At 39.9% G+C, this 10,220-nt stretch overlaps 1 non-coding gene across 1 annotated transcript; it reads left to right on the forward strand.

Moving 5' to 3' along the window:
* Positions 1–9,562: 9,562 nt before the first annotated feature.
* LOC122437494 lies at positions 9,563–9,712 on the forward strand. The gene has a single exon (XR_006268309.1). It is a non-coding gene; the product is annotated as a small nucleolar RNA SNORA62/SNORA6 family (small nucleolar RNA).
* The last annotated feature ends 508 nt before the right edge of the window (positions 9,713–10,220 follow it).

Below are 10,220 nucleotides of genomic sequence, written 5' to 3' on the forward strand. Positions count from 1 at the left end.
TCTCTTCCTTAGCCTAATAGCTTGATCTCAACAATGATTTCAAAACCAAAACATTCTTCTGTAATTTGAAGTGAACTTAGACAATGTATCTATTATACCCCTTTCTCTATTGTGCACAAGTATAAAAACATACTTTTAGACATATCCAGTTTATAGTTACACTTTGATCAATCATGTAGTTGGTACATTATCCAGACCTTTTACACTTTGTTTTTTTAATCTAACATTTTTAATTTTATTATCTTGCCCTCTACCCTTTCACCATTCCACTTTCCTCAATCATCATGACTATTTGCCCTGTTAAAATTTTTGACTGAAAAAAAGTTCCTGAAGTCTGTGGTATTTTCTAAGAATTTCATCTGCCTGTTATGCATTGTCCTACACCAACAAAAGAAAGAATTAATGTTGGAAATATTCTGTTTCTACACAATCGTATTAGATTTGAATAGCATTGACTTAACTTGAAAATAAATATTGATCTTTCTCAAGGAAACTTTTTCCTTTTGGGAGTAGAGAAAGTTTTCTCTACTATACTTATATTATTTTTTATAATAAAAATGAGGGTGGGAATGGAAATCTTTACATGTGTTCTCTAAAACAGAACTTGTATCTATCCCTGAACAAAATCTGTGGTTACTGAGCAGACAAGAGCTCTCAAAAAAAAATAAACTAACCAGCCAGGGCTTGGGGGGTCATTTTCTGAACCAAGTCTCTGCCATTCCTATCTTCTTTTCTCTAAAACTGCTGGTTTTACAACTGAAGACTTGAGGGGTAAATGCCAGTGGAGTTTGCCTTCCTACCCAGTTCTGTACCCTTTGTAAAAATGAACAGACTATAGAGGGTTTAAAACTAAGGAAAGAACAAGAGAAGCAGGGATGCCTGATAGTAAAACTGACATGGTTACAGAGTGCAAGAAACTACGAGCTGTCCTGGCCTTGAGCATGGCTGAGTCTTGAGGTGGGCTGTTTTCCTAAGGCTAAAGACTTTAAAACAAGAAAGCAGGAGGATTTCCAACAGAACTTTCCCCCAAACTCTCCTCTCACACTCCAGTGCTAGTCCTTCATCACTGGGGCTGAAATTTGCTGCTAAAATTTCAATCCTTGAGGAAGAGATTTGTGCTTTACCAGAGCCTCCTCTGAAACGCAAATATCCCTGAAGCACCAACAAATGAAGCTATTGTCCATATTCTCTAGGATGAGTTTATAAAGTTGTCTTATCCAAAATAACTCGTGAAAGGAAATGGGCTAGACAGAGAGAGGGAAGTTTTGATGACTGATGAAACTGGAGATATGCCTGGAGCTTAAGACCTCACCCAGGGGAGGGGAGAGAAAGGAAACTGAAATTAACTGAATAATTCTGTCTCCCAGGCACTGTCTTAGGTGCTTTATATACAACCTCATGAATGGAGATTATTGTTTCCATTTTTTAGATAAGAAAATAAAGGCCCAAAGAGGTTTTTAACTTGCCTACTTCAGTTATCTATTACTGTGTAAGAAACTACCCTAAAATAGAGTTGCTTAAAACAATAATTCACTATTTCTAACAATTCTGAGGGTTGACTAGGCCTCAGTTAGTTCTTCTGCTGGTCTCACTTGGGTCTCTTAGATGGCTGACAGGCTGGAACTTTCGAGACACCTCATTCACATGACTGATGCCTAGCTGGGAGCGGCTGGAAGGCTAGAGACAGCTGGGATGCAGGTAGGCCAAGCTTCATCCTGTGTAGTTTTAGGGCCCACTCTGCATGGTCTGTCCAGCATGAAAGCCAGACTTCTTACATGATTGCTCAGGGCTTTGAAGGAGAGGTAGAAGCTGCCAGTGAACATCATGACCACCATATTCTGTTGATAAAAGCCAGTCACAAAACCAGCTTAGATGCAACATCACCTCTCAGAAAAAGAGGATGGCAAGGAATTTGAAGCCATCTGTAATCTACCATATTGCCCTACATCAAGCAAAGGCAACAGGTCCAGAATTTTTGACTGGCCTTGGTGCTCCTGGACCTGTGAGGTGTTGGGTGAGAATGATACGGTGATGATACCCAAGGCCGTAAGGAGTTTGGGAGTGGGGAACGATAAAAGACAAGGACAAGGGCAATGAACATCTGAGGGAGGGAGCTACCTAGCAAAGTTCCCACGAAAGCTAAGAATCCATACTGGCCCAAATAAATGACTAAAATGTTATCCATCTGGGCCAAGGCTTCAGAGCAGACTCAGATGTCCAGAGGAGATCACAGAATCAATGGACAAGCACTGAGCATTGGACACTGGGCAAGCATTTTGAGTCAATGAACACATCCAGTTTCCATCCGTACTTGAGGAGCCATCAAATGGCCTGTGAGACAGAAAGATACTCAAGTGTGTCTGATCCTAGTCTTGAGCCTAAAAATATTGAACATATCATACAATCATACTCATTATATGACCTAAGACCTTCAGGGTAACGCTTTTTCCCCATCTGTAACTCATTTATTCACTTATTCATTCATGCAATAAGTTATTACTGAGCACCTACTAGGAATGAAACACTGTTCTGTGGGCTGGGAATAAGGCAGTGAACCAAAGAGAAAATCCTGACCTCCATGAAGTTTGCATTTTTTTAGAGAGAGTGAATAAGAATACTCAAATAAACAAGTAAATTACACAACATCTCATAGTGATACAAAGGGAGCTAGAAAGTGTGTATCGAGGTGCGGTGGGCAATTTTATTTAAAACAGTAGTCAAAGGAGGCCTCCTGGAGGAGATGACATTTGAACAAAGGTGTGAAGAAGGAGAGGCAGTGAGCTCTGCCTATATCTGGGAGAAGGGCATCCCAGGCAGAGGAAATTCCTGAGCAGAAGCATACCTGGCTGTTACTGTGCTGAGTACAGAGAGCAAGAGTAGAAACAGCCACTCTTTGATTCATTAATCTATGAAACCCCAGGGTTTCCCAGGTGGCTCAGTGGTAAAGAATCTGCTTGCCAACGCAGGAGACTTCTGGGTCAATTTCTGAGTCAGGAAGATCCCTGGGAGGAGAAAATGGCAACCCATTCCAGTATTCTTGCTTGGGAAATCCCATGGACAGAGGAGGGCTCTCGTCTATGGGGTGGCAGAGATTCAGACGCGACTGAGCACGCACACATGCATGCATTAAACACCTACTACTCACCAGCATTATACTCGACACTGGGTGTACAGAGATACACAGGTCACTTACCCCAGAGGAGTCGAAAATCTAGAACAGGAGACAGGCAAACAAAACTCCTGACACAGCGTTTAAAACCATGATGATGGGAGTAAGCATTCTCTCTGCAGGCACGTTGCTCAGCTTAGCCGAAAATGTCTGTTCTCAGTCCATCTGTCGATGGATCGGAGAGGCAAGGGTTGTGTTTTGTACTTGAAATAGAATCTTCCCATTTCCTCAAATATTATAGGATCATACTTTTTATTAAATGCAAATTTTATTATTGCACTTTAAAGCAGAAGTACTGGGTAAACTGCATAATATAATCATCATATGAATATCACTTTGAATTAGTATTGCAGATACTTCTAACTACTTAATTATTTATTTTTAAAATATATTCCAATATTTTAATTATGTTCAGTTAAGTGTTCTTGAATATTTGCAGCACTCTGCATTATTTATATTAGAGAAAAAGCAGCCTAAATCAACGCGCTCTGGCATTCCATAATTTGTGCTTGCATATCTCTAAAGTAGATTTATATATAGCTATCAAATGGTTATTCTGGATATGCTATGATTTAAAATTTTTATCTGAATTTTATTTTAATGTACCACAAAAATAAAATTTATTGGTTTCTTTATACCAGTAAGTGTCTTATCTGATTATTCATATTCAATATTTGCAGAATACTAACTAGAGTTGCACACTTTTCAATTAGATACAAATGGGTAGATTTCAAATCCCCCATCCTAACCCCCAGCCCGCTCCACCTACCCCCCGCATTCCTGCAAATATTCTAGATTTGGATGATTCAAATTCTCTAGCAGCTCGAGGGTAAAGAGTAAGGGGAAACATATCAGCTTAGAACAACACCATTACAAACAGAGAAAGGGGAGATATTAGAAACCCCCAGGGAATTTACTATCCTGTACCAAGGAGCACAGTGTATTATTGCTTAAGGGAAAGAATTTGGATGGAGAAGCCTACACAGATGTGGGCTCTGCTATAACTGGCCTGAAAAATAATGAGATCTGCTCTGTTCTTTGGTATCTGTCCAATGTCTTTCCTAGTTTCTAAATTCATTTAGGAGTCATTTCTGCATAGAGGATAAAAAATATTAAAGTTACAGTATTTCAATAACCCTTATGTCATACAAATCCAGTGGACAGACGCTCACTAAAGAGATTACAGTTTGAATACTTAATCCCAATTTGGATGTTTTTAAACAAGCCAAACCTGGCCTTAAATGCAATGTGCACAATTTAGCTAAGCAGAAAATACTAATGCACAAACATGACCATAAATGTAGCCACAGAATGTGGTAGGCGGGAGCCACCCAGTAGCCACCTCTGCACATCACTCACTCAAATCACAGGCTGAGTGAGTAATGAACATGCCTATTTCCAGGTCGAAGGTACAGGTGGCTTATGACAGGCTGTCTCAAAGCCTAGGAAAGAGAAGCTACTTAGAATGACAGTCACTTTAAACACCAGGGCTAGGTTAGCGGTTTTATTCAGCCAGGGTCTGGACTTCCAATCTCTCCTACTTTCCTCGGACTCTCTCTCTGAAAAAGGACCAGTATACTCTCAACGCTCAGGAATGTGGTTTGCACCCACATTAAGCAATGTCACAAGTATGGGTTCAGGGTTCAAATTTCTGCCCCACATTTGTTAGCTGGGCCACTTAAGTAAATTGCTTAATTCCTCTGTGCCTCTGTTCCAACTGTGTTCATCTGACAAGTGGTAGTTGTAATAGGGGCTTCTGTGGTAGCTTAGCGGTAAAGAACTTGCCTCAACGCAAGAGATGGGGGTTCGATTCCTGGGTCAGGAATGTCCCCTGGAGGAGGGCATGGCAACTCATTCCAGTATTCTTTCCTGGAGAATCCCATGGACAGAAGAGCCTGGTGGGCTACGGTCCATAGGGTCACAGAGTCGGACATGACTGGAGTGACCGAGCACACACACGCACGGTTGTAACAGGCTCATGATTTAAAGTCATTTTGAGAATTCAAAAGTACTTAGCACAATGCCTGGGCCCTGAGAATAAGGTCTAACTATTATCACTGAGGATACTATTAGAAAACCAGAGTCCAGGGTTCTAGCAATGCTCTGTATGGTAGTAGTTTGGGGGGCGGGTCATCATCTCTCCAGTCTGACCCTGTCGTCTGCTTCATCTCCTTCATTTTTCTTGCCCTTTGCCTTCCTCTTCAATCACTGTTCAAAGTAAGTGAACTCAATAGATATTTGTTGGGTGAATAAGCTGTCAGGCTACTAACATGCAGGGCAGCAAAGATACCATATCCTTGAGAGACAGCCTATGAGGGAAACGTGCTTATAGCTGCTTCTTGTACATATACTGGTGAATAAAATTTGACTGGGTAAAATCCCACAAGAAGGAATGGGAGAAAGGGGAAAGAAGGACAGAAGGAGGGAGGAACAAGGGACGAGAGAAGGGTAGGAGGGAGGGAAGGAAAACCGGAGAGGGACGGAGCACACCTTCCTGCCTTGGGGAAGCTGGCAACAATAACTGCAGTATTGCGATAAAAATGAGTGGTTAAAAATAACATACTTTGCTTTGTTTAACTCATAATCAAAACGTATTTGCATGTCATACTGAATACAGCAATAAAATTATGAATTTCATATTTTAACATGTCTTGTAAAAGAACTTCACAATAATAAACACTTCCATTCTTCTCTTCCATAAGTGGAAGTAAAATCCTCACAGGAACTTGAAATACCAGTTAAAAAATCCCAAGGGTTTTGTTTCTTATGGAAACTTCAGTAATTTCATTTAAAATTGGCCCTATTAAAATATCACAGTTTTATCTTCACAAAAAGAAAACTCATTTTTTCCCACCTTGAGTTTCTCTCGTGGTCAAATCAAGCTCAGAAACTAGGAGACATGTCTGACTCTCCCCTTTCCTCCCCACAATAAGAGAATTGAACAACCCATGGCCACACAAGAAGCCAGGACTAGTGAGTTCTCATTCCATCTCATCTATGCTTCCCTGACCCTTCAACAGGTGTCCTTAAATATAAAATAGAAATCATCTCTGCAGGATAGTTTTATAGCAGTGATTAGGTAAGAAAGGATTATGTTGGTATAGTGATTAGCATATAAAAAGTGCTCAGGTAATGTTAATATCAAAATCATTACCATCATTAGTATTTTTACGAAGCAGAGAAGTGATCTTGGAAAAGTCCTTTAACCTCTCTTGTCTCTCTTTCCTTATCTATAAAGCCAGAGTTCAGATAAGATTCTCTCTAAGGTCATTTCTGGCTATAAAACAGAAAAATTCGTGAAGAGCTTTGTAGGTTACAAAGCACTTTTGTGTACATCCTCTCCTTCATTCTTTGTTACCCTTTGGGGACAAGTGGTACAGTTTCCCATTAAAAGATTAGGAAATAGAGACTAAAAATAGCTAAGGAATTGGTCCAAAATAATTTATGCCAATTGATAGAAAAGTCAGGACTTAAACCCTGGTTTTCTGACACTAAAACCATGTTCTTTTCCATGCTAATTCTATCCCCTAAGCTGCCCGCATTGACCCCATGTTTCCCATTTCTAGTGCCACCATCACTATTCAGACTCCTATTCACATATTTGTTTACTTACTCACTCAACCAATATTTGTTGAATTCCAGGAACTGAGACAGACATTGAGAATGTAATGGTGAGCAAAAAAGATATATTCCTTCTCTCATGGAGTCTATGGTCTAATAGAGGAGTAAGAGTGTCATGGAAAGAATTATTAGCTTAGATCATGATAATGAAATGCATATAAGAGTCTGAAAACATGTAATAACAAGATTTGGCCTATACCAGAGAAGTTTGTGAATGATTCCCCAAGAAAATGACTTGAGTTATTCCCAAAGGAAGAAGGGTCGTAAGAAGAGTCTGCCAGAAAGAATGAACAGCATATGCAAAGGCCCTGATTTGGGAGACGAGCATGGCACATTCAAAAGAGTCAGAGAAGAATATTGCAGGGAAAACTACAAAAGTAAGTGGCAAAGTGGTTCAAAATTATGCTGGACAAGCAGACCGAGACAAGGCCACATAAGGTCATAGCAACCAAGCTATTTACCTTTATCTTAAGAGCAGTGAGAAGCAGAAAAACAATGTGATCAGATTTTAATTTTGTGAAGACCATTCTGGTTGTGGTGTCTCCAGGACGTATGGGGCAGCGTAAGAGTGGATGTAAGTGGATGTTTGGGAAGCTGTTGCAGTGTTGAGGTGAGAGAAGGCTGAGGGAAGCTAGAGAGGTAGCAGAGATGGAGAGAAATTGGTAGACCAAGTCAACGGAGTGCTGTGATGGACTAGATACAGGATAACTTTAACAGGTTCCCAATTGTTCTTCCTGCATCTGCTCTTTTCAGTTTATGGGCCATTCCGTGTGCCACTGCAAAACAAACAATCCATCTTTCAGTGGTTTTTCCTCCAAAGAATACTCATTGCTCATTTTCTATATATGGTTTTTTCCTGTTAGCTAGATTTCCCTCTGTTCTCCATATATGTTCAAATTATATCCATCTTAATGCGATGCTTAAGTCTGTCCTCATTCATTAATAATCATCCAATATTTGTTGAACACTTACTATATTCCAGGCATTGTTTTAGGTGATAGAGATACAGTGGTGTGTAAAAAATATTCCCTGACCTAATGGAACTTTTGTTCTAGACCTCTTTGATCCCCTCTCTCTTAGAAACCATATCATACAAGTTAGTGTTGTCTTTCTTTCTATTTGTCTCATAGTAATAATCTTGCCTCCTCAGATAAAATTAAACCTCCTTGAAGCAACGATGAATGTCTTCATTGCCTTCCAAATTCTCATCACCTCCTGAAACATATAAGAACTTAAATGACTCAAAACGATTGGTTGTAATATAAAAACTTTATATTTTTATCACTGAAGACAAAATGCTTTCACATTCACTACATCATTAGGACGTCTCTAAGTTATAAAGTACTATTAGAAATGTGTTGTTGCTATTATTAATGTTAATATTATTATTACTATAGGCTCACAATATCAACTGACTAAACTGTAAGTCTATTCCCAGTCCTAATTCTGGTGGGCTGTCAATAATAATTATTTCACAACTGAGAAGCTACATGTAAGATAATATTTCTTTGTTAGAAAATCCAGTTGCCATCACTGAAGAAGAATGGGCATTCACTGACAGTAATCTAAAAGAACAGACATCAAAGGTATGTAACCCTCATTTATTCCTCTGGCACACTACAAGGAGGCAAAGTTCCAAAGGAAAACCTCCCCATAGTTGCTCCATCTCACCTTTCAAGATAGCCCTTCTATTTTTGAAACTAATTTTTACTTGTTGGGAGATTGTCCAACCCAGTTTCAAAGACACTGTGAGCTGGTGCCCCAGACTCAGAAGGCTTTTTGACATCCTATCTGCAATGGTTAATCCATCCTCAGCTCCCCAACCCATGGAGAACAAGGATAAAGACAGCCCACTTTTACCCAGATTTAACTTTGTGGAAGCCAACAGAATAACAGACTTGGAAAGAAAATGAAATGTAATTTGTTGACAAAGACATGTTTTCCCCTTTAGAAACAAGCATTGAAATTCAGAGTGTCAATAAAGCCTCCACGTTTTCTTCCATCACAACTAATATCTCCCAGTGACCTGACTTGATTAAAGGTTTTGCATGAATCTTAAATGAGAGCAGAACTGAAAAAGCTCTAGGAATACCAGACACCTACAGTTGCCACACTTCATATTAAATAACTGAGAAACATATGCCTTAAGCGGCATATTGCTTCATATTTTTCTAGAGAAATATTGGAGTTGATTATCAGGGACTTAAAGAACAACACGAAGAGCCACATTAAAAACTATAAGGACCCCAAAAGTCTATGAAAATTAATTTCAGAGGCACGTGTTTTAATAGAATCTATTGCGGCATGAGACTGAAAAGTCATCAAATATGGTGTTTTACATATGTAGTTTAATCATTTAAACTCATCTCCAGTTGGGCATTTAAATTGCTAGCTGATTATATCATTTTCATGGACACATTCAGAGGTGTCTACTTTTGCCCTATTTTCTGGGAATTTCTGCTGTTCTTGGCTATAGGTGACTAGTCCACAGGTGCACATTTGACCCCAGATGGGTCAACCAGATTATTTTACTGGGTATTTGGAGCTAAAACCAGAAGAATATTTATTAGACTCTATAGGTGCTTAGATGTATAACACATAGTTTCTTCATGTGATCTGAGAAAACAAGAAACCCATAGAGAGTTTCGGGGAGAGGGAGAGAGAAAGAGGGAAAGAAAAAGAGAAGAAGGAAGAGGAGGAGAAGGAGGTGGCAAATGAATACATAGGAGCAGAAATGAGAAATAAAGCAATCTTTTTAAGTTTCTAGCTCCATTTGCATATTGTTAGAGCTCAGAGTTGAAGCCACTGGCCGATGAACTCACAAGTATAGGTAGTATGCTAAATGAGGAGCAAGTTTTTCACTAGCACCTCAAGGGTCTCTGGCCTAAAGAATGGAGTTTGAGAGTAATACTTGCTATAAAAGTATAATTTTAACATATGAGAGCTTTAAGGAGAGATGAAGACATTTAAAAAATAGCCTGTGCTTTCTTCCGCTTTTCCCCAGTATTTCTTACTCTTCTCGGGCATTACTCAGTCTTTCTGTTTTCAGACTAACTTGATGTATCCAGTTGTAAGATCCTAAGAAGGGAGCTCACTCAGTGGGTCTGATGTGGTGGATGCTCATTTGGGAAGCCCTGCACACGTGTGGCGCCATCTCCTGTGAACACCCATGGGGAGGTCATGCCTGATCTCTGCTTCTACAGAGATCCTGAGCAGACTGAAAAGGAAGGGCAGGAGCCAGCTGAGAAGGCTGTGACCAAGGAGGAACTTCAGGGTGAATGTCCCACTTCAGCTCCAGAGTTCACTGTTGCTCAGCCTGAGGTGGTGGACTGGTCTGAAGTCTTGCAGGTGTCTTCTGCACCTATTCAGGAATTCCTCGCTGCAGACTGTTGTGCTCAGCCTGCCACTGCAGACTGGTCTGCAGCTCGCA

The sequence above is a fragment of the Cervus canadensis genome, chromosome 2, assembly GCF_019320065.1.
Source record: "Cervus canadensis isolate Bull #8, Minnesota chromosome 2, ASM1932006v1, whole genome shotgun sequence".
NCBI lineage: Eukaryota > Metazoa > Chordata > Mammalia > Artiodactyla > Cervidae > Cervus > Cervus canadensis.